General features: G+C 48.5%; 1 protein-coding gene across 25 annotated transcripts in view; it reads left to right on the forward strand.

Annotated features, from left to right (window-relative positions):
* The first annotated feature begins 24,602 nt into the window (after positions 1 to 24,602).
* The window catches only part of Mapt (microtubule-associated protein tau), a 97,583-nt gene continuing 96,295 nt past the window's right edge, over positions 24,603 to 25,890 (forward strand). For 24 of the 25 annotated variants that reach the window (XM_087571124.1, XM_087571100.1, XM_087571102.1 and 21 more), the window contains exon 1: positions 24,603 to 24,740. The gene's annotated coding sequence lies outside the window, so the exon portion shown is untranslated. 25 annotated transcript variants of the gene reach the window in all.

A 25,890-nucleotide genomic window follows, 5' to 3' on the forward strand; every position in this document is an offset into this window, starting at 1 on the left:
GTTTTGATCTTTCTTCCTTCCTTGTTTCCATTCTTTCTCTCTTCTATGGGGTTTAAGACAGGGTCTAACTTTATGGTCAAGACCAATCTCAAACTCAAAGCAATCTTCCCCTCAGCCTGCCACAGGCAAAGATTATAGGGATAAAGGTTTTTATTATTTTCATTGGTTGGCTGGGACTTTTGATTTGTTTTGGTGTTGGGTTTTTGATTTGTTGAGTCAAGGTCTCACTATGCAGCCCTAGCTGACCTGGAACTCTCTCTCTGTAGACCAAGCTGGCCTCGATCTCACAGAGATCCACCTGCTTCTGCCTCCCGAATTCTGGAATTTTAGCCATACTTCCTTGACTCTGCACTGCCATCTCCTTGCTCAGCCCTCAAAGGTCCAACCTCTTGGACTCCAGTTCATCCTTTCCCTGGGCCCTTGCCCTTGAGTCCTGCTGGTGGGCTTTGGGTTCCATGTTCATTGGCTCCTCTGTTCAGGGTGGAGTCCAGACAGCCCAGTATGAACAAGAGCGAGAGAGGAAGGCAGAGTCATAGGGCAGAAGCAAGGAAGACTACAGCTTAGGAAGAGTTAAATGTGAGTGGCCACCTTCATCCAATCACCCAGGCCCTATCGATCCATTCAATTCATGGTAGACCACAGGACACAGAAGGACCAGAGTCCAAACAGGTGGGATAGTTGGAGGTATGTGGAGTGAGATGGGAATCTGAGGTGCAAGGGTGGATTTCCAGGGAGCTTCCTTCAGGACACCTCCCCTCCCCTAAGTAAAGACCACCCTTCCTTCTTCAATTCACTCAAAGCCGTGGGTTCCTTTCTGTTCTTGCTTCTTCAGATCCTTGATCTGAAACCTAAGCTATTCTAAAAGATGTCTTTTAGCAGGGCTGGAGAGATGGCTCAGGGTTTAAGAGCATTGGCTGCTCTTCTAGAGGACCCAGATTCAGTTCCCAGCACCAACATGGTGACCAAGGAGAAGGAGATTCTCTTTGTTCACTGACACATTATCCTTTCATATTCTCTTTTTACCTTTCTTTCAATCAGTTTGCCCCACTGTCTTCTTTTTCTACTATTTGACTATAGTCCTATGTGTTAGTTAGGGTTTTATTTCTGTGAAGAGACACCATGACCAAGGTAACTCTTATTTTAAAAAAAAAATTTTTTTTAATTGGGGCTGGCTTACAGTTTCAGAGGTTCAGTCTATTATCATCATGGTGGGAAGATGGCAGTGTCCAGGCAGACATGGTGCTAGAAGAGCTGAGAGTTCTACATCTTGATCCAAAGGCAGCAGCAGGACACTCCCTTCCACACACTGGGCGGAACTTAAGCAGAGGACCTCAAAGCCCATCCCCACATCGAGGACAAGGATGCACTTCCTCCAACAAGACCACACCTACTTCAACAAGGCCACATTTCCTAATAGTGCCATTTCCCATGAACCTGGAAACTACCACATCCTATCTCACTCTTTTCCTTTTTATTATTTATAGTGTGTGTGTGTGTGTGTGTGTGTGTGTGTGTGTGTGTGTGTGTGTGTGTCCATTGTCTTAGTAATTCTCCATCTTAACTTTCATGACAAGATCCCTCCCTGAGCCTGGAGCTTGACCCTTTGGTCAGGCTGACTGACTGACCTTGAAAAAGCTCCTGTCTCTACCTCCCCGGTGTTGGAATTTCAGCTGCACTGAGTTTGACTTTTTACCTGGGTGCTGGGGTCTGAGCCAAGGCCTTCCTGCTTGCAAAGCACACACTTTACCATCTCCCCCGCCCCTTCTGTCTGGTTAATCAGTAAGATCAGCCATTCCTTAAGAACCCCTTTCTCTGGAGGGCTGTATCTCTGGTGTCCTACCCTTGTGGCCCCTCAACTTGACCACAGGTCCTGTGGCTTGAGCTTAGTTCCTCATGCTGGGCACTTCCAACATGTCTTCCTGCCTGCTTACCCGAAGTTGAGCCTCCACCACGTGCAGCTTTGCTGGATGGAGGGGAAGGAATTGGCTTGAGGCAGACTACAGAGAAGGCACGAAAGCTCGAGTCTGGGCTCAAACCCTGCCACCCACTTGCCTGGGTTTTCTGTGCCCACTGAGCTGCGGGAGTATCTCCAGTTGTGTGGGCTCATTGAGCATGTGACCAGCAGAGGACAAAGCCTCTTCCAGCTCCATCTAGAAAAACCTTAGAAATAGACTAATTAGGACTATGAGCTCATGTGCATGGCCAGAGAGAGACTAGCCAAGCAGGAGCCCACCAGAGCCAAAAAGTTCAAAGCATCAAGTGGAAGGGCCTCCCTGTCCTTGAGAAGGAAAAAGGGTCCCAGAAACCCAGGCAGTAGGTGTCTGTCTACAAGCATCCCACATTGGGCTGGTGGCCTGGTCCTGTCACACATGAAGATGAACAGGTAGAATTCCACGTGACCTTCTCCCTTCTCAGCTTCTGCCTTCTCCCCCCGGTACTGGTTGGTTTTGTGCATCAACTTGACACAAGCTGAAGTTATCACAGAGAGAGGAGACTCCCTTGAGGAAATGCCTCCATGAGACCCAGCTGTAAGGCATTTTCTCAACTAGTGATCAAGGGTGGTGCCATCCCTGGGCTGGTAGTCCTGGGTTCTATAAGACAGCAAGCTGAGCAAGCCAGGGGAAGCAAGCCAGTAAGTAACATCCCTCCATGGCCTCTGCATCAGCTCCTGCTTGAGTTCCAGTCCTGACTTCCTTTGGTGATGAACAGCAATGTGGAAGTGTAAGCTGAATAAACCCTTTCCTCCCCAGCTTGCTTCTTGGTCATGATGTTTGTGCAGGAATAGAAACCCTGACTAAGACAGCCCACCCCGCCCCCAAATGCCCTCACGGCTCACACTGGGCAGCCCTGTGAAGCTCACCCCGGCTTCTGAGATGCTGCTGTGGACTGACTCTTCAGCAGCCAGCCCAGATGGAGGATGGTACTTCAGGATTTAACACCTCAGGTGTTGAGAGCCATCCGCCCTAAAAGATGCAGCATTTGTCGGGGACAGAGAGCAGATTCTCACCTCTCCCCAGGATGCTGCTTTTCACAGGACTACATTCTTTTTAGAGCTAAAAGACTCTTAGAGGTGTTCTTCCCCAAATGCTTTCTTTCCAAACCAGACAAGAGGTACAGAGCTGGGAAGATGACTTAGTAGGTAAAGTGCTTGTCACACAAATGTGAGAGACATAAGTTCGAATCCCCGGAAGACACATATAGCCAACCAGGATAGTACACCTGAAATTCCTGTAAAGAGATAGGTTATAGAGACAGGAGAATGCCAGGGTGTTTGCAAGCTAGCCCGGTGAGCATAGCTATGAACAAAAGGCCCGATCTCAAACAAGCAGAAAGTGAGAATAGACACCGAATTGTCCTCTGAACCCCACATATGTGCTGTGGCGTGTGTATACCTGAGCACACGTGCATGCACGTCTGCACACATACACACATATTAAGAGAAATCACCATCATCATTGTCATCATCATCATCGTTATCATAACAGTCGTACCAGACTTTTGAAGGCTTGAAGCCAGAGGTATTTCTGAAACTCTGTGAACATAACTCTAATTTTTGTCCTTTGTGTTTTCGTGTAAAATGCATCGCCACCATTACATGTGACTGATCACTGGTGGAAATGAGGTTTGTGCTATCTTCAGGCGTGTTGGGGTCCTGTTGCTGAAGCAAAACACTTCATGGCACTGAAGAAGTCAGGACTAAAGCAATTCTTAAAAACCTGACTTGGGGTTGGGGATTTTGCTCAGTGGTAGAGCGCTTGTCTAGCAAGCACAAGGCCCTGGGTTCGGTCCCTTGCTCAAAAAAAAAAAAAAAAAACCTGACTGACCTATAGAAAGAGCACCCTTGGTGTCTGTAATCATCCAGGGTGATCTTTCTTCTTTCTTCTTTACTCCGTTCATAATTTTAACTCCATATCCCAACACCAGAGTCACTGGCAAGAGAAAGACATTATTGTGGATGAACCAGCAAAGCCTGCAGGCCTGAGATGCTTTTACTGTTGGACACAAAAGCCCGTCTGTGAGTGGAGGAGCCAGTGCCCCACATCCTGCAGCAGACAGAGACGGGTACTCCCTGTGCCCATGTTCTGTAGGATCACCCTGAATCTGTGAACAACCAAAACATAACACACAAGTTACAGGGGTTTCTTTTTAGCTTGCTGGTGCTTCCTACTCAACAATGGGTTTGTTAATGAATTCTGTGCACCGTTTCTGAAAGCCTTCTTCATTTGAGCTGGGCATGGCGGTGTGCATCTTTAAACCCTGAGGCAGAGGCAGGCAGATCTGTGTAAGCTCAAAACCAGCCTGGTCTACAAAGTGAATTCCAGGGCAGCCAGGGCTACATAGTGAAACCCTGTGTCAAAAGCCAGAAATGGTGGGTGGGTAGGTAGGTAGGTAGGTGGGTAGGTGGGTAGATGGGTAGGTGGACAGACAGGTGATAGATAAAATAAGCTTCTGCATTTGGACAGACTCTTCCCCTGGTTTGAATTGGTGTCCTTTTTGAATGTGAGTTGACGTCTGTGTCTGGGTGTTGTAACAGTCAGAAAAAGTGAATCCATGGTGTAGTAACAAATAGACCTAATCCCAAGGGATTTGCTGTTCTCTGTTCACAAACCTCATGGCCCCTGAGGATCAGCAGAAGGTCTGGAGCATCTGTGATCATCTCAGCGATGGAGAGAACCCTGGAGGCCCTGGGACAGCAACCGAGTAACTCCAGCAGGGGATGCCACTTCTCCTTACAGCCCTCTAGTCCACAGTAATCAAGCAACACTGCCCGACCCTGAGGGCCACTGAAAAAGGACTCCATGCCTCTGTTTGCTCTCCAGGGAGGAGAGTGGACTGTGTCCTGCCTCGGCTTGGACACAGGTACAGTAAGCGTTCCATTTTGACACTGCAACTCAGTGAATCCGTTTGCACCACTGCTCTCTGTCGGCCACATGGCTGGTTACCTCTCCTCAGTGTCATGTGCCCGCCTTCCTCCATGTCCTAGTGGGGAATCCTCCTGCACCTGACTGTTTCCCAGGATTCCTGTTTCCCCACTGGATGTCCCACCTTCTGATCCTCCCTCCACTTACTGGCCATCAGATTCTTATTGACAGGTGACACACAAGAGATTACCCCTACATGAGTTTAAAATATGCTGGCTGCCACCACTGAATAAATCCTGGGTCTCCCTCTTTGCACCTCAGTTTCCCTATCTGTAAATTGACAGAATTCAATGGGACAATTTTGAAAATCAATTCAAAGCTTCTGGAATTTTTCACTTAGAGCCCATTCTAGTTCCTCCCTCACCCAAACACACACACACACACACACACACACACACACACACACATATATACACATACATATATACATACACATATACACATGCATATACACACACATACAAACATATACACTCATACACACATACACACATACACACACATATATACACATACATATACACATACACACACATATATACACATATATACATACATATACACACATACATATATACAATACACATACACACTCATATATATGTATATACATATATATACACACACATACACACAAAGATATCACTCCACTTAACTTTTCCATTCCAATGGATTTGAGGCAGGGTGTCCTGTGGCTCAAATGGGTCGAAAGCTAGCTTAAGCTGAGGTGACCTTGAGTTCCTAATCTACCTGCTGGAATGGCATTGTGTGGCAGTGCACCCATTTAGGAAGTGTTAGAGACTCAAACCCAGGTCCTTTGATGCCTAGGATAGGCACTCTACCCATTGCCTATGCAATACAAGGGGTGGGGGAACCCCAGAGCAGGGAAGCTGGTGGCCAGGGAGTTGGGTAGAGAAAGATAGTGTCCTGGTTAGTTTTACATCAACTTGACATAAGCTGGAGTCATTTAAAAAGAGGAACTGTCAACTGAGACAATGCCCTCATAAGGACTGCCTATAGGCACGGCTGTAGTGCATTTTCTTGATTAACCATTGATGTGGGTGGGCCCAGGTCCCTGGGGGCGGTGCCAACCCTGGGCAGATGGTCTTTGATGGTGTAAGAAAGCAGGCTGAACAACCCATGAGGAGCAAGCCAGTAAGCAGCAGCCCTCCGTGCCCTCTGCTTCAGTTCCTGCCTCCAGGTTCCTGCTCTGCTGGGTTCCTGACTTGGTTTCTTTCAGTGGTGAACTGTGATGTGGAACCTAGGTAAAAAGCCACCACAGAGGCAGGCATGATAGTGCAAGTGTGTAATAATCCTAGCTCTTGGGAAGCTAAAGTCAAACGTTCTCGAGTTCAAAGCCAGCCTGGGCCACATAGTGAGTTTGAAACCAGCCTAAGCTGCCAAGTAAGATCCTGTCTCAAGGAGGAAGGGGACTGAGGATATAGCTCACTTGGTAGGGTGTTTGCCTAGCATGCAGAAAGCCCTGGGTTCAACACTTAGCACTGCAGGTGCTGGAGGTAGAAATGAAAGGATCAGAAGTTCGAGGTCAGCCTGAGCTCATGGGACTCGGTTGTAACTGAAACTCACCACAAAGCCACCATCACCATCTCAGCTGTATCACGAGGGCTCTGACTGAGACTTCAGCTGTGATCAGGAAAAGAGAAGGAAGAGAAGGCCTCACCCTCGGCACTCAGATCCACCTGTCTCATTTCAGAATCCAATAAAGCTTGACAGTGGCCTTGGGGGAGTTTGAGGAGTTTAATAAAAAACTGATCCATCTAAACAACTCAGGCCTTTAGGAAAACAGCAGAGAGTGGCCGACTTGCCTCCTCCACGTGTGTCCCTAAATAAGGACAGACATTTTCGGCTTCTATGTGGTGGTTTCTTTCCAGCTGCATGGAGAGTTTTCTGGGTTCCCAGGCTGTGGTGTACCCCAGCACTGAACACGCAGGGATCCTCTGGCTCCTCCACTTCTGAATTCTTCCTGCAAGCGCTGTTTTGGAATTAACACAGGAGGTGCATTCTGCTGAGGGAGTAGTGCTTGCCCAGCCCAGCATGAGGCCCTGGGTCCCATGTCATCCCATATGGCACGCAGGCAGTGACATTTAACCCTGAAAGGTTACATCTATAAATCCAACACTCTGGAAGTGTTGCAAGAGGATCGATTGTGAGTTCAAAGTCATCCTTGGCTACATAGTGAGGTTTCTATTTGAAACCCTATCGTTAAATAAAACCCAAACAAACACACAAGACCTACTGAGGCGAGACAGCTGGTTTAGCCGTTAAAAGCACACACTGCTCTTGCAGAAGACCTGAGCTGAGTTCCCCACACCCATACTGATGGGCTCACAACTGCCTATTGCTCCAATTCCAGGAAATATGATGCCCTCTTCTGGCCTCCAAGGGCAACTGCACTCACACGTACCCAGATATGCAGTAATTAAAAATGAAACAAATCTTTTCTAATTGACCTTATTGAACAAAACTAAGCAGGAAGCTATAGAACCTATAGGTTCTATAGAACCTATACTGTCTACAACCCCTAGCACAGCTCACTTCAAAAGTGTCTAACCTTATGGCGTTTCAATGAGATGTTCTTACCAATCAGTTCAAAAATGTGCAAAAAAAATCTCATTTTCAGTAAATTTATGAATGTTATGTTGCATTCGTAGCTACCACGGGGATGGGGAGGGGCATACAGGGTGCGGGCTGGCAGTTGGACACACCTCAAGTTTTCAGGAAGATGCAAGACAGGCACAAATGGATCTAGAGATGGTGGTGAGTTGAGGGAAATCACATTATAAAGTAGCGTTCCAGACCCTGCATTAGGCCAAGGGTATCAATCACGGTGACTTGCTGTTCATTCTCTGTGCAAGGCAAACCGGACTGGGTCAACAGAATCAGCCCCCTGCGGTTCGCCTCCAAGCCCAGGGGCTTCTCTCTACTGCCCCAGCTGTCAGCGCCATTGCTCCACACCCCCAGGGGGAAGAAACTGCAACCCCTCCCTGCAGTATCTGCCCAGCTGTGAGCTGTAAGAACCATCTCGCGGGATGATGCTACAGAAATTTCCATGCACAGAGAGACATAAACGGCTGGGGACAGCTGATGCCCAGGGCTCTCCCAGGGCAGTGATGGATTTGAAACACTGCGTAATTCTGCAGTAGGCTTCGTTTACTGTTTTAAGTCACAGAGAGTTTCTCCCACAGACTTGGATGAAATAGAAGCCAATCCCCTGGAGGCAAAATCCCCTACCTGACTCCTGAATGCACCAGGGGCTTTGCCACAGCAGAGTACACTGTGAGGCTAGAAGTTGATTTTTCAAGCTACTCAAGGGTAGTTTAAATCCAGCCATTTCACATTGCCTGGATGGTATTTGACCCCTAATTAACTCTGGGGTTTTTTTCCCCATACAAATGTTTAAATTTATTTTGAGACAAGATCTCACATAGCCCAGGCTAACCTCAAACTTCCAATGCGGCCCAGAATGACTTGGAGCTTCTAATCTTCCTACCTCCAACTTCTGAGTGCTGGACTTACACACTGGCAGTCTTGGGGATCAAACTAAGGGTTCTGTGAAAGTTGGGTACGCACTCTACAGTCCTAGCTTTTGCCTTTTAATTTTAAAATTAGACCTTATTGGTTTCTAGAGCAATTTTAAGTCTACAGTAGAATTGAGCAGTAAGTACAGAGATCATATAGGTTCCCCAACTATAGTTAGTCATCCTTGTCCACTGTTCACAGTCTGAATAGAGATGCATACACAGCACTCTCCAAATGACCTTGTCAGCCAAAGCCCACGGTCCATAGAGGGGCTTAGTCTTTATGGTGTACACTGAGGATTTGGACAAACGTGTAACCCAACAATGAAACTTAAGGAAGCATTTATTCCAGCTCACAGTTGAGGTACGGTGTGCATCTTGGTGGGGACATCACAGTAGCAAACCAGACCTGGTCACATTTTTCTTGTAGTCAAAAAGCACAATGCCCAACCACTGTAGCTTAATCATCCAGGTCCAAGGAAGGGACTCTAATCTCAAAACTCAAGATGGACAGCTCCAAAGGAAGGACACCTACCTGATCTCTGGCCTCCACACACATGCACACACCACACGTATATGCCCATATAAACCCCATCCAGTTGACAATGGAAACTAACCATCCTAGTACTGCATGGTTTGGTGTCACATAAGCCTAAAGCCACCAAGCTCAGCCTATCCTCCCCCAGCCCTCACCCCTGATAGATGCTGATAATCTGGGACAGGGTCTTTTTATGTAGCCCAGGCTAGCCTTGAATTTGCCGTTCTCCTACTTGTACCTCCCAAGTGCTTGGGGTTACAGGCATGCGCGGCTATTGTCCAACTGAGGTCGTCTTACCCTGCCCGTGTCTAACCGTATCCAGTTGAAACCCTCCTGAGTCAGCTAATTTTAGATTTTTTTAAAGATGAATAAAGGTTAACAGAGCACCGAGTCATTGCGCTGAGCAGCTAGAGGGCAGAATCACTGCTGTATTCACTGAACTGTGGAGACAGGATCATGTTTGCCGGAGGATGATGGATGAGCATCCTGCTTCGGTAGGAGAAAAAACCCAAATGCTGAATGGTTACAGTCAGCCGTTGTTCTTGAGAAAGGAGATGCTACCGTGGTGCAGACCTTTATAGTACTAGCACTTGCAAGGAGGAGACAGGAAGGTCAGGAGTTCTAGGTCATTCTTGCCCACTTGGTAAATTCCAGGCTAGCGTGGGATACCTGAGGGCCTCTCTAAAGAAGCAGAAAACAAAAGCCTTTTGCCTGAATAGAGAATAGCTTGCAAAAGAATGCAAACCACAGCTTGCAGACTCCTAAGTGTTGATACATTTTAGAATTCTGATGACTTCTTCCAAGGGGAGGGAGCTTTGCAAGTGCAAGTGCTAAACAGATTTCTGCTCATCCAACACTAAGATTTGAATTTGGGGCTCTCCCTCGGAGCAAATGAGTGGGGGGAGGGGTTGTCAGCATCAAGGTAAAGCCAAGTAGGTCGGTAGGGTGAGTCACTCACCCAGGGTCACCCTCAACTCCTGGATGGAAGTTACAATGTTGTACCCAGCGTCCTGGTCTGTAGTCTCTGACATGGGAGATGGGCATCAGTGGGACACTTAAAGGAAAGAGAGGAATGATTCCTGAAATGTCACAGTGCCCAGGGACCTTAAGTTCATCCCATAACCAGTGAGAAATAAACAAAAAAAAAAATGAGGATCTAAACCCATCTTACTTTGTGCATGGAAATATTTACAATACGAGTGCAAGAGTGGATCGCTTTTTTTTTCTTTCTTTCACTTTTAAACTTTTTCCTTTGTGTTTTTGGTTTCTAGAGACGTTTCTCTCTTGTAGACCAGGCTGGCCTCCAACTCAGGGATCAACCTGTCTCTGCTGGGATTAAAGTCGTGGCATCACATTTCAGTTTACTCAGAAGGAAGAGATTGGCCCCAAAGAACCTGACCTTTTTGCCACGCTGTGTGTGTGAGCTCTCCAAAGCAGCCTCACCCACTGGGATCCCTCCAGCTAGCTTTGAGGGAGGGCTGTCAGGCATCTTGTCACAGCTCCCAGTAGCAATTAGGCAGATCGAATGCACAGGATGCATGCTAGACTGTCTAAACACTCCCTGAGTGTGGGCCTCTGAATGCAGAAACCAGAAATAAAGGAATGCAGGTTTTTGAAAGCTGTCATCAGTCTCAGAGAAAGTGATTTCTGAGATGTGTTTTTAGGAAACATTCAAAGAGAAAGACTGCTCGTTCGTAATTGGAATCAGGAAGTGAGATGGCTTCTTCGAAGTCTCTGGGCTCTTCTCCAGGGTTTCCTGGTATTTAGCTGGCCACGAGGCCTTCTATAATAAAGTAATATAATTGTCATCGGTTATTATAATGGTAGTCACATGTACTGTTAATGCTACATTCATCATTAAAATTTTACATTTCAGCCAAACTTGTCAAAATATGACCACTATCCACGGTTATACGTAAATTTGGTTAAAAAAAGAAAATGCTAGCAAGAGTGTCATGTGTGGCCAAGCATGACTATGTATACCTGTATCCCAGCTCTTGGGAGACTGGGGAAAGAGGATTGTGAGTTGGAAGCCAGGCTTGGCTATTGAGAGATTCTCTGTCTTAGAGAAAACAACAACAAAATAATATCAAGCTTAAAGTGGGGGATGGGATGTTTTTCTGTGTTGTATAGGTGGACTGATGTAGTCATCGGGTCTGGACAAGTAGAAGAGGGAGTCTGGAGTATCTAGTGAGGAGACATCATGACAGAAGCAGAGACTGGACTGCTGCCATTCTGGCTAGAGGCCAGATGCCTTGAACCCAGGCTGTCCCAAAGCTGGAAAGCCACAGAAGCAGTGTCCTCTACCTCTACCAGGTGGAGGTCCACATGACCCACTGTAGTTCCCAGAGCTGTAAGACATATGCTTGTAGAAATTTATTAAAGTATCCACCCTCTCAGTCTTGTGGCAAAACGAGGCAAGTGTGAGGGAAGACTGACTCGATACCACTGGAGCGTTTACAATGCATCATGAACACAGAAGACAAGAACGTGAGGCAGCTGATCCCATTGCCTCAAAGTCAGAAAACAGAGAGGGAGCAATGTGCAAACTCAGGTCGTTTTCTCCTTTTCATTCAGTTGGGACTCCAGCCCATGGCGTGCTACACACTTCCTCTGACCTCGACATGCCTCAAAGCGCTCCTTGTCACCACTCTGTGATCTGTGATCAACTGCTCAGGTCTTGAGTGTGTACATCTTCTAATCTTATTGACTCAAATGTGTGTGTGTGTGTGTGTGTGTGTGTGTGTGTGTGTGTGAGAGAGAGAGAGAGAGAGAGAGAGAGAGAGAGAGAGAGAGAGAGAAACAGAGAGAGACAGAGAGAGAGAGTGCCTGGCTGCCGCTGCCAAGGTACGTGTGTGGAGGTCAGAGAACAACTTTTAGGAGTCATTTCTCTCCTTCCACTATATAGTTCCTGGGTATAGAACTCGGGTAGTGGGGCTCAGCAGAAAGCACCCACTGAGCCAACTACCTACCTGTCAACCTCACTGCCCATGCAATGGTTGAGCCACTGTCTTAGTCAGGGTTCCTATTCTTGCACAAACCATCATGACCAAGAAGCAAGTTGGGGAGGAAAGGGCTTATTCAGCTTACACTTCTGCATTACTGTTCATCACCAAAGGAAGTCAGGACTGGAACTCAAGCAGGTCAGGAAGCAGGAGCTGATGCAGAGGCCATGGAGGGATGTTACTTACTGGCTTGCTACCCCTGACTTGCTCAGTTTGCTCTCTTATAGAACCCAAGACCACCAGGTCAGGGATGGCACCACCCACAAAGGGCCCTCCCACCCTTGACCACTAATTGAGAAAATGGATCTCATGGAGGCATTTCCTCAAGGGAGTCTCCTTTCTCTGTGATAACTCCAGCTTGTGTTAAGTTGACACACAAAACCAGCCAGTACAGCCATGAGCCTTGGGAAGAGTTTCCCTTGTCACTGTCTCCCACGATGATACTCTTCAGTTAACCTGTAGTCTGTTTCCTACCACTTTTAGCTGTAGTGCCCGTATTCTGAACCAACTCACGCTGTATACAGGACTTCCATCGGCTGGATGAATGGGACTCTAATGTAGCCGCAGGTTTGTGTAAGGGGCAGGGATGCGGTGAAACTCTGGTGGGTGGAAAGGAGGGATCCACGGAGCGTCCTGTGTAATGGCCTGTGCCCTCTGCTCCTGCTCAGCACCCAGCTCAGATGCAAGACTTGCATCTATCGATGACTGAGCCTCAACCTGCCTATCTCTGTGATTTGGCCGGTCTGACGAAACCCAGCAAGTGAGGAATAGGTCGGTCATTTGTTATTCCACGGTCAGGCACTGTGTTTTTGCCAGTGGTGTGTGGTGTGTGTGTGTGTGTTTTGAGAAACAACAGCTAGTTGTTTCTCAAAAGATCTATATGCCCTGAGGCTGGTGGCATAGTCTTGCTGTGGGACACCAAGGGCTACCACTGACATAGTGATTCTCACTTTGGGACCCACACTGTACAAGCACTACACAATACCCTGTCATGGTGGCTACGTCTAGTCTCACAGACCCCATGATGTTGACAGCATAAAAGTGAACATCTCACGCTCCGGCTGCTGAGTCCTTTCTCCTTGGAGAGCCACTTAACCCTGAGCCATTTTCTGGATTGGGTATTGATCAAGACAGCACCCCAGGTGTGGAATATGCTATCTGCAAACTCTAGAGAGCATACCTACCTGTCGTTCTCCCTTTATCTTTTTCTTTTCTTTTCTTTTTTTTTCGGAGCTGAGGACCAAACCCAGGGCCTTGCGCTTGCTAGGCAAGCGCTCTACCACTGAGCTAAATCCCCAACCCTCATTCTCCCTTTATCAAGGGGAATATAAACTGTGCGTTCTTTATCCGAAATTCCTGAGACCAGAGTGTATCAATTTCAGGTTCTTTTGGATTTGGGAATATTTGTACAGTCATTATTATTAAGATGTCTTAGGGACGGGAGCCAAGCTGAGACTCAAAATTCATTCACGTTTTATAAACACCACATGCAGAAAGCGTGAGAGGAATTTTACACAGTATTTTTAAAAACAATTTTGTATGCTGGAGTTTCACGTTGGGAGACTAGATGTCTCGTAAGTAAGAATGCTGTCTCTGAAAACCCAAGGACCTGAGTTTGAATCCCCAGCATCGACATAAAAGCCTGGCACGGTCGCGTGTGTCTGTACCCACGCATTGCGAGGCAGAGACAGGTGGCTTCTGAAAGCTCAATATCCGGCCAGCCTACCCAAAAACACAGCAAGCTTCCGGTTCAGCAAGAGACCTTCTCTCCAGGCATCAAGATGTAAAGTGACAGATGAAGCCACCTAACAGCCTGCTCTCCATACGTGCATATATACCCACACACGAGCATGCATGAGTCTCACACACACACACACACACACCACACACACACACACACCACACACACAAACACCACACACACCACACACACCACACACACCCACACACACACCACACACACACCACACACACCACACACACACACACACACACCACACACACACACCACACACACACACACCACACACCACACACACACACCATACACACACCACACATACCACACACACCCACACACACACCACACACCACACACACACACACACACCACACACCACACACACACACACACCACACACCACACACACACATACCACACACCACACACACCACACACACCACACACACCACACACACCACACACACACACCACACACACACACACCACACACACACACCACACCACACACCCACCACACCACACACACACCACACACACACCACACACACACCACACACACCACACACACACCACACACACCACACACACACCACACACACACACACACCACACCACACACACACCACACCACACACACCACACCACACACACACCACACACACACCACACACACACACACACCACACCACACCACACACACACCACACACACACATACCACACCACACACACACACACACACCACACACACCACACACCACACACACCACACACACCACACACCACACCACACACACACACCACACACACACACCACACCACACACCACACACCACACACACCACACACACACACACCACACACACACACCACACACACCACACACACCACACACACACCACACACACCACACACACCACACACACACCACACACACCACACACACACACCACACACACATCACACACACACCACACCACACACACACACCACACACACCACACCACACACACACACACACACACACACACACACACACACACAGTTTCACCTTTCAGCACTCAAAAAGCTTTTCGATTTTTTGTGATCAAGGATGGTCTATAAGAGTTAGTAATTTCACTGTCTTTGGAGTATGTGCTCAAACCAGACCCCTAAAATTATCATTGATTTGGCAAGGACCAGTGTGTGTGTGTGTGTGTGTGTGTGTGTGTGTGTGTGTGTGTGCCTACATACATGAGTATGGAATCCAGAGGTCAACACTGGAGTGTCTCCCTTTATCATTCCAAACCTTAGTTTTTGAGGCAGAGTCTCTCACTGAACCCTAAGCTCACTGATTCAGCAAGACTGACAGACCAGCAAATCTCAGGGATCCTTCTGCTTCTGCCCCTGCCTCCCCAGTGTTGGAACCATAGTTGCACATTTGCAGTATCTGGCTGGGGTGATTTGAATAGGAATGGCTGCCATAGACTCATGTGTTTGAATGGTTGGCCCACGGGGAGTGGCACTATTAGGAGGTGTGGTCTCGTTGGAGGAAGTGTGTCACTGTGGGGTCAGGCTTTGAGGTCTCCTATGCTCAAGCTACACCCAGTCTCCTTCTTCTGGCTGCAGATCAAGGTGTAGAACTCTGGGCTCCTCCAGCAGCACCGTGTCTGCCTGCACATAGCCATGCTTGCCATCAGGGTGGTGATGGACTAAATCTCTGAAACTAGCCCCAGTGGAATGTTTTCCTTTATAAGAGCTGCTGAGGGTTAGAGAAATGTCTCAGTGGTTAAGGGAACTAGCTGCTCTTCCAGAGGACCCAGGTTCAATTCCCCGGCTCCCACATGGCAGCTCACAGCGGTCTGTAACTTCAGGATCTGACACCCTCACACAAACATACATGCAGGCTAAACACCAATGCAGGTTAAATAAATAAATTTTCTTAAAAAAGAGTTGCCTTGGCCCTGGTATCCCTTCACAGCAAGCAAACCCTAATTAAGACACTGGCTTTTTACATGATACTGAAAATCCAAATTCAGATCCTACACTTGCATATCAAACCCTTTGACATGAGAACCTTCAACTCATTCTCCCTTTAACTAGAGTTTGTGTAACTTACCAACATATTTACTGTGTGTTTTTTTTTTCCTTTCTCATCTGACGTATTTTTGTGTCCTTTCTGTTGTTGTTTTGCCGAGATGGAGTCTTGCTCTGTGACCCTGGCAAACCTGGTTCTCACAATGCAAGCCCAGACTGACCTTGAACAAGGGCTCCTCCTGTCTCAGTGTCCCGAGTGTCGAATTACAGGCATGCATCATCAGACCCGCCTTCGTACACTGCATTTAGAATGATGTCATTGGAGAGTGTGCCCAAGTCATGTTCTGAAGGATGTCCAGATGTCACAGATCCCTTTGCATCAGGCTCAAACCGGAAGCAGAAACCACAAGGTAATTTGACCCTTAAAACTTTAATTAAAAGGAATCTTTGGGCTAGGGAGACGGCTCAGTCAGTAAAGTACTTGCCATGCAGGCATGGAGACTTGACCTTGGATTAGCACCAATATGAAAGGCAGGTGAGCCATTGCAGCCTGGAATGCTTAGCCTAGAAGCTAAGCATCTAGCAGGAGGCGGAAGTTTGGGTGAATTCTTGAAGTCAGTGAGCCAGTTGGTGAGTTTCAGTAAGAGAGCTGTCTCAATAAGTAAGGCCAAAAAGCAGTTGGGGACTCCAAATCTCTACACACATAAATATATAGGTATGTGTGTGCATGTACACACACACACACACACACACACACACACACACACACGAGCACGCACGCACATAAACACATGCACAACACACGGAGTCTTTCCAGGTTGGAGGTATAGCTCAGTTGGAAGATGCTTGCTTAGCAACCACAAGGCCCCAGGCTCAGTTTTTGACATCATTTAGTCATTCTTGCTGTTTAGCTCATGGCTGTAATCATAGCACTTGGAAGGTGGAGGCGGGAGGATCCAATGTCCAAGGTCATTCTCAGGAGCCTACCTACATTAGGGCAGAGTGGAGCCTGCGGTGGGCAGTATCTAGGTAGAGAAAGTCCCGAGAGAGACTGCTCTAAGCAAGCCAAAGCAGGCAGGGCGAGTGCACCACAGAAGCAGACAGCCCAGAAGCTGGATTCTCAGCAGTAACGAGCCCGGTGCATAGGCCCCCATCGGGAAAGCCACCGTGAGGTAGACACCAGGGGCTGGGCATGCAGCAGGCTTAGGTCACCCCTGGCATCCTATAAGAAGCAAACGCCAGTCACACCAGAACCAGCAGGGAAAAGCCCCTGCCTTCTGCATGCTCACTTCGGAGAGTTGCTTAACAAAGTCTAACCACAGACTGACCAGTAAGGTGAGCCACTTAGGGAGCCCGGTGCCATTAGCACTGAAAAGGTGATGAAGGGCTTGGAGGTAAAGAGCAATAAAATGAAATAAATGCAGCCTAACCAGAGTGGCATTCACCTGGAATCCCAGGACTTAGGGAGCAGAGGCAGGAGAACTGCTACAGATTTGAGGCCGGCCTGTTCTACATCGTGAATTCTAAGCCAGCCAGGATTACAAAGACTAAAACTTATAATAACAATGGTGATGATGATGATGATGATGGTGGTGGTGGTGATGATGATGATGGTGGTGATGATGGTGGTGGTGGTGGTGGTGGTGGTGATGATGACGATGATGACGATGATGATGATGACGATGATGATGATAATAATAATAATAATAATAATAAAACTTCTACAGACTAAATTTTAGCACAGGCTGGAAAATTTAGCACAGTCAGTTTTGCAAACGTTTGAGATCCTTTCAGACAGAGAGGATAAATTCACAACAGCCACACAATATGTATCTGAAACGATTAATCTCTCCCAGCAAAGACAGGGCCGCTGGCTTGTCAGGCTCTCGGGGCTGCTCCTCCACTGAGCCTGCCGCAGCTCGGTGTCATCTTAGATCCTGTGCTTTGTGAGCCAGAGCGGAGAGTAAATGGAGCTGCGAAGGGAACCCCGCTCCTGCCCCCTCCATATCCCCATCGTTCTCCTCCGCTCTCCCATTTGCTTCTCAGTATGCTGCAGAAGAGTGGGGACTTCCCAACTGCTATAGTTTCTTTTTTTTTTTTCCCCCGGAGCTGGGGACCGAACCCAGGGCCTTGCGCTTCCTAGGCAAGCGCTCTACCACTGAGCTAAATCCCCAACCCCACTGCTATAGTTTCAATCCACAAACCAACACTCTGTCTGTGTGTCTGTGTGTGTGTGTGTGTGTGTGTGTGTGTGTGTGTGTATGTGTGTGTGTGTAGCAGGGATGTGGTAGGGATATTCAACTCTTGAGTTTATCAATCTCAATTTTGTACATGGGAACCATGGGAATCAGGCCTGACCTGTCTTAGTGTCCTATTGCTGTGAACAGACACCATGACCAGGGCAACTCTTAAAAAGGACAACATTTAATTGAAGCTGGCTTACAGGTTCAGAGGTTCAGTCCAACATCGTCACGGTGGGAAGCATGGTGACACGCAGACAGACATGGTGCTCCATGGAGAAGGAGCTCAGAGTTCCCATCAAAGTCCCCATCTCAGTCCCCAGCAAGGAGAGACTGTGTCACATTGGATGTAGCCTGAGCAGAGGAGACCTCAAAGCCCCTCCTCCACAGTGACACACTCCCTCTAACAAGGCCACACCTACTCCAACAAGGCCACACCTCCTAATAGCGCCACTCACTATGGGCCAAGCATCCAAACACATGAGCCTATGGGGGCCATTCCTATACAGACCACCACAGGACCCAAGGGACTCCTGTCAGCCAACCGTAGGACACGTCTCCATATCTAGCTAATGAATCAGAGTCACTATCTAGATGGAGAAAAAAAATGAAGATCATAACATGTACCCATTAATAAAGCTAGTACTAATTATCTTTGTTTATTTTTTTTTAATACATGGTCTCATGTAGCTACATTGGCTTTGAACTCACTATGGAGGCTAGTGTATAACCATGAACTTTGATCTTCCTGACTCTACCTCCCAAGACCTGGTATTCTAGGCGTGTATCACCAGACCTGGCTTCCTTGTATATTTAAGACTTAGCATAGAAGTACGTTTCTCAAAACCTTAGAGAAGCTGTAGTCTAGATGGGTGAGGGTCACCAGCGATGTGGCTTGGATCTCCTGGAAAGAAACACAGGTTGCATCAAACCAAGTAATATTAATCTGTGCTTACACGGCCAAGAGTCACATCTGCCCTCTTGTTCTGGGTCCTATCATGTCCACAGCCATCAGTAGTTAAGAGTGTGCACTGCATCCACACAGGGTAGCTCACAATCACCTGTAACTCCAGCTCCAGAGGGATCCAATTCCTCCGGCCTCTGCAGGCCCATACCCACACCCCCACACAGACACACATATAATTAAAAATAATAAAAAGAAGTCCAGCACCCCATGTCCCTCGTGCTGGTACATACTGGTTATGTCTTGCAGGTCCTTTAGGGCATGTTCCCCTCGATTCCTCATTAGATTATCATACCTGACTGATTTACGCTGTGAATTAATACTTGTTTTTATTTAGTTTGTATTTATGCCAGGAGAGAGTGTCGGGGACGGAGGTTCTGCTTGAAGTTACATGTTAGCCTAGGGGAAGTCTGTGTTTTCTTCCCAAAATGATGGACAAGGGTGTTCCTGCAGGCTCAGAGCTGTCCGAGGAATCTGGAAATCAAGGGTTCCAGGAGCACCACCTACGATGCCTTCTTTTCCAAAGAAGAAGCCATTGCCAGCCTTGCTGGGCAGCTTAGCCCTTAGTGCTACTCAGCTGACCTGAGCAAACTCCACCCAGTGTGGAGGCTGTCAGTGTTCCAGACACCTGACATGCCACACAAAAGATACCACACGCCATGCTCAACTACACTGCTGCTTGTGCTAGGCTGGCTGCGCTCACATGACCACAGGTCCCCACTAACTAACTCAAACAGCCAAGCTGGGGTTAGGAAAAGCTGAGCCTCCACTCACATGAGACAGCCTGGTGGAGCTTACTCTGGAGTTAAAATGATCCATGATGAGTGTTTGTTGTACGGCCAATAGGACCTGTTTATTCTCTCACGTTATTGGTCATTGAATAAGGGGTTTCCTAGGACAGGAGAGTTTACTTACCCTTATTTTGTTTGATCTGTTCATTTGCGTTTTTGAGATAGGGTGTCTGTAGCTCAGGCTGGGCCCAAACTTATTGCCTGGGATGATCTTGAAGTTCTGGTTCCTCTGTCTCTACCTCGTGAGTGTTGGAATTACAGGCATGTGCCACCATGTCCACTTGAAGTGGGGGCCATCCCTGGAGGACTGAACAGCTTGGCCCTGTCTGAAGAGAGCTCTCCAACACTGGAGCACATCCTCCCTGGAGGGATATGGGCAGCACATCTCCATGTCCACCACGTGCTGAAGCACAGTGATTTAATGTTCTGATAACCATACAGAAAAATGTCGGCTTTGTAATTGTTCGCATGCATCAAGATTTATTTCTTTTTACTTACGTGCGTGTATGTATGTGTGCTTACGTGAGTCTATGTGTCCTGTATGCATGCAGGTGCTTGTGGAGGCCAGAGAGCATCAGATCCCCTGGAACTGGAGCTACAAGCAGTTGTGGGACACCTAGTGTGGGTGCTGGGATCCAAACCTGGGTCCTCTGTGAGAACAGTAAGCACTTTAACTACCGGTCTAGCGCTCTGGCCTGCAATTGTACATAAATATTAAAAATGTTCTTCTGGAAAGGGGTTTCGCGAGATATCGAAGGTTTCCATGGTATCAAACAGGTGAACCACCCACTGATACAGAAGCATCAGCAACACCTTTTTTAGCGACTACTTTAGAAAATTGTCTTGTCTTTCCCTAGTAGCTTTCCATCCTCCCGTCCACCATGATCTTCCAATGTATTCATCACACACACACACACACACACACACACACACACACACACACACACACACACACACACCGTCCCTTAACAGAGTTCAAGGTCTGTCTTCATTTTCCCAGGGTCCTTTTAGCCCCAAGCATAGAATCTATAAGGCAGACCCTGGTTTACTGAAATCCTTTATCCTCTTCTTCCAGAACCCACATCTCTCCTACATTTATTGATCTTTCAGTTGGAGATGACTGACTAAAGCGAGCCCGTGCCAGCCTCTGGAACAACCAGCACTTCCTCCACATGCTCCTCCCCTTCCTGCAGATGGACCCTTAAGAGATAATCTAACCTCATCCCCCCTAAAGAACAAGGACCTAAGAAATGGCAGTGCCACAAAGTGGAAGGAGCCTGGTCCCAGTCTCCCAGGGAGGGGGAGCTCACGTGCCAGTTTATATGCCTGAAATACCTACCTGTACTTCTGCAATCAGATCAAAACCATCACAGTTAGGACCCATTTGTTCCAATGCAGCAACTTATTTTGTAAATACATTTGGTGGCAGACTGTCAGACTCTATGGATCTGGGCTCTAACTCCATTGGAGACTACTCAATAAAGGACTTGAAGCCAGAAGAAGGTAATAAAATTGTCTAACCTCACACATGATGGTTAAAACCGGACCTGCAGGCTGCTACCTCTGTCAGTTTCCATTCCCTTGTGTCAATCTGCCTTCTATGGTCCTCCATGTGTGGGCTTGTGCTGGACCCAAGAGGCTATGAGCTTTCTGTTTCAGCAAGAGGGAGGGGCAGAGGGATGAGAGGGGGATACATTTTCTTGGCCTGCATTAGTGAGCCATTAGCTACTCACAGTGATCAAATTATCTGGAATGAACACTCAACTCCACATCACATACGTTTAAAGGACAGATTTGCTTAAGACTCTCTCTAGCATTCATTATCTCCATTTAGGGTAGGCAAATGTGACCGACCATTCAGTATCAGGGGACTGCAGGGTCATTAGGTCCTTGACAGTTCTCAATCATACTCTATATTAGGGGCTCATAAGGATAAACTTAAATGTGGAGGAGTGTCACTTTGATGGTTACTAATGACATATTAAGGAAAGCAAAGTGTAACAAAAGCATTGACCTTGAAAATGATAATGACATAAATACAATGTATCATTTAGTGAGGGCAATTTGTTACTGTCTAACACACACACACACACACACACACACACACACACACACACACACACACGTTATTAAATTGCCATAGTCAGCTTTGTCAGGCAAACAACCAGCTCCCAAAATCTTAGCAGCTTCTGCAACAAATTTTAATTTTTTGCTCATGATGTATTTACTTCCTTAGGCCTTTCACTTCAGAATCTGGGCTACCTGAGCAGCGCCAGGCAGAATGTCTTTCTGGTAGTAGAAAAGAAAAGTCAAAGATACAGACTTGCAATAGTACCTTAAGCTTCTGCCTGGACATGGGTGCATCACCCAGCTGGTATCCCAGCAAGGGAAAAGGCAACTGCTGGAGACAATAATAAAATGCCAACCCTGAAAGATAAACACTAGCTCTACTCCTCTCCTTTGGAATAATTTGGCTAAGTTCCTTATAGAGACTGGAAATATCTGTTCTACCTGGGGTGAGTGGGGAAGGCTTTGGTAAAAATCTAAGCTTGAGTTTGAAGCTTAGGTAGGGTATCCGTGGGCAGGACTAAGAGCAAGGACCTTGTAAGCAAAGGGAAGACTCAGGGTCCAGAGGTGGAAAGGAGACTTAGTGGAGGGGCCTGGGAGCCTCAGTCATAGAGTTGATGAGTCATAAAAGCAGAGTGGATAGGAGCTCTCATCAAGACAGGGGTGGGGAGTGTGGGGGGTGGAATGGGGGGGGATACTAGGCCAAAGAGTTTAAGTGGACTTGTTGAAAGCTGGTAGACATCTTTGAGCAGGACTGAGACTGAAGGGATTATGTCTGAAAATTGATCTGACCAGGAATACAGCTGGGGGGTGGGGGGGGGATGAGCAGGAAGACCACTAAGTTCCTAGATGTCCAGAAACAAGGTCTTGAAGCAGGGTGGTGGTGGTTGGAAGAATAGGGAGGTCAGACCTAGAAAGTTAAGAACCCAGGGCTTAAAACATTAGCTCCTGTGGTTGGAGAGATGGTTCAGCAATTAAGAGCTCTTGCAGAGGTCCTGAGTTCAATTCCCAGCAATGGCATGGTGGCTTACCACCGCCATGGGATCTGATGCCCTCTTCTGGTGTGTCTGAAGACAGTGACAGTATACTCACATACAGAAAATAAATGAGTAATTCGTTTTAAAAGAAATTAGCCTCATTTGCACCAGTCCAGATTAATTCAGTAATTAAGCTCATGTGGAAAGAATACTCGTGGTGCTAGAAAAATTGAATCCAGAGCCTCGCACATTAGTTAGTTCCAAATTTTATATTTTTTCTTTGAGTGTTTTTCTTGTGTGTACTTATGTATGAGCACCATAGGCATGCCTGGTGCCCTGAAAGTCTGGAAAAGGGTGTGGGATCTCCTGGATATCAAGTTACCATTGTGAGCTATGATGTGATGCTGGGAATCCTGGTCCTCTGCAAGTGCAGCAAATGATCTTAACTGAGCCATCTCACCAGCCCAGGTGTTTGTTTGTTTGTTTGTTTGTTTGTTTGTTTTGAGACCCACTTTCACCCTGCAATCCAGGCTGGCTTGGATTCCACTATGTAGCCCAGGCTGATCTTGACCTCATGCCTCAGTCTACATGAATGCTGGAATTACATATGTGAACCAGCACACGGAGCAGGCACAACATTGGAGGTTTTTAAACAATAGCTGGGATAGCAGTGTACACCTTGAATCTCAGCACTCTAGAGGCAGAGGCAGGCAGGAGGATCTCTGTGAGCCCTAAGCCAGTCAGGGCAACATAGTGAGAACCTGCCTTGAAAAAAAAAAAAAAAGCATGCAAATTTATGCTTCAAATCAAGTTTTCACCTCTCTGGCAGGAGGTGCCTGCCTCTCTTCCTTGCATTTGAACAGGCTCCAGCTGTCCAAGAGCTTTGAGCTTTGGGGAGGTAAGAAAAGAAGCTAGAGCCACAGCCCACACCTTAGGTGACTGGAATGAGAATTAGTGGGTAGTTCCAACCGGAAGCCTGACATCCAGCAGGTGGCCATCTCCAGCAGGCACCTTAAAAATTCAGCTCTCAGGCTGTACAAAGGTGTCTCAATAAACCGTATAAAAATAACTCTGTGAAAATGTCTTGCAGTGCAGTAAGCATTAGAACTTTCCTATTTTAAGAATTTTCTTCCCTAGGGTCACAGTTAAGATACCTAATGGGTTTGAATGCTCCTTGACTTAAAATTTTTTTTCCAGGAAAATTCTAAAGTGTATTACGATCAACTTAATCTGTTTCAAGAGGGTTCTTCAAAGAAATCATTCACTTTGGCTATTAACCAAAAAAAGAAAAAAAGAAAAGCAAGCAAACAGCTGCCTCTGGGAAAGTGCGCTCTATATGGAGGGCCACATTTTGGGAGACTCGAGCTGCCTGTAGCACTTGGGGTCCAACGGTTTACCACCTGGAGAGCCAGCGAGGATGAACTGAAAAGCGGACGACGACCCGCACACCGTTCTGCCTGGACTCTGCGGGGACCGAGGAAGGAGACCCCTGGACTAGACAAAGGCTGCAGCCCCGGGCGGCCGGGGTGCGCGTGCGCCACGGAACGCGCGTGCGCGCGGCGGTCAGCACCGCGGCCCGAGGCGTGGCGGGACCCGGGAAGGGAAGCGCGGAGAGGGGCGAGCCGGGCGGCGCGGAGAGGGGAGGGCGTGGGGCGTTCGCGCGCGCCCCCTGGCGGCCGGAAGGGGAGGTGCCCACACAGGCCTCGCTGCCCGCCCCTCCCCTGGGGAGGTTCGCGTTCCCGTGGCTCGCGCCTGCGCTGCCCGCCGGCCTCGAGAACGCGCTCTCTCGGCCGCGCGCGCGCTCACAGTCTCCGCCACCCACCAGCTCCAGCACCAGCAGCAGCGCCGGCGCCACCGCCCACCTTCTGCTGTCGCCGCCGCCACAACCACCTTCCCCTCCGCTGTCCTCTTCTGTCCTCGCCTCCTGTCGATTATCAGGTAAGCGCCGCAGCTCTGAAATCCGGTCCCCTTCTGCCCCTGTGCGCCATCCTCCTGCCGCCCCTCGCCCCAGAGGTGGATTTAGGGCGCTGGGCATCAGTCAGGCGCAACGGCGGGGGCCTCTCTGCGCCCTCGGCGCTGGAGAGCTGGGAAGGAACGCGTGCAAGAGATGCACGCACGAGGGCGAATGCGTGTATCTATGAGTGCTGGGGTCCGCACCATCGGCTCTGCGCAAAAGAGGGGGAGGCTGTGCCCGCAGGGTGGGGCGCGGATGACGGTGACCTAGGGAAGGGGTTGTTCTATAATCTAGATATCAGCTTTTTGCCGCAATGGGCGTGGGTCTGCGTGTGTGTATGGGGGTCCAACGACGACCCCCGAAACCAAATCTAAAATCGGATTTCTCTGCCTCGATTGCCATCAGCCCTAAGGAAGGTGTGGATCGGGTTCTAGAAAAGATGACCGCCTTCATGCCTCTCCTCCACCTCCCTGACAGTGATTCTGACACGGCCTTCACTGGCCCTGATTTAAGGCGGTGGCCCGCCCCCTCCCCTTTTCCTCCTTCAGAAGCTGGAAGGGGACATTTGGGGGCTGGGAGGATGGGGAGGGGTCCAGGCGCTGTCACTTTAGCTGCCCTTCCCCCTGCGCGCGCTTGGTACAGTGACAGGGGCAGCGCCGTGCCCGAGAGAAGGTGGTGCGCGGATCGCAATGTGGGAGCTGGAAGAGGCAGGGGTCACCTGGCCTCGCGGTGTCAGCGGGCTGGCCAGCAGCGGCTCCCAGCTCGAGGGCGCGCAGCGTGGCAGCCAGCATAGACCCACATGAGGGCTGCAGGTGCATTTTCGGGGCGCGTTTCTTTCTCTGCGTTCTGCGCTGAGTTCCCGGCGTGTGCGGCGCTCCCTGCCGGAGGCGCGGGCTGGCGCGCAGGGCTCGCCCCTCACTGCGGCAGTGGGTGTGGACCTGGGTGGGCGAGAAGGGGGGAGTAGGTTGTGTCTCCTCCCGCTGCCACCCCTCCTCCGGTTTTTTCCCCTTCTGAACGCGAGGTGCCATCTTTTCGCGGCGAGTCACGTCTCTATCGTAGCATGCCAAGAGCTGTGGCCGGGCTTTGGAGGACCCGGCTTGGACCCATGTTAAGGAGCAGGAGGGTAACGAACAC

The sequence above is a fragment of the Rattus norvegicus genome, chromosome 10 (genome assembly GCF_021556685.1).
Source record: "Rattus norvegicus strain SHRSP/BbbUtx chromosome 10, alternate assembly SHRSP_T2T, whole genome shotgun sequence".
NCBI lineage: Eukaryota > Metazoa > Chordata > Mammalia > Rodentia > Muridae > Rattus > Rattus norvegicus.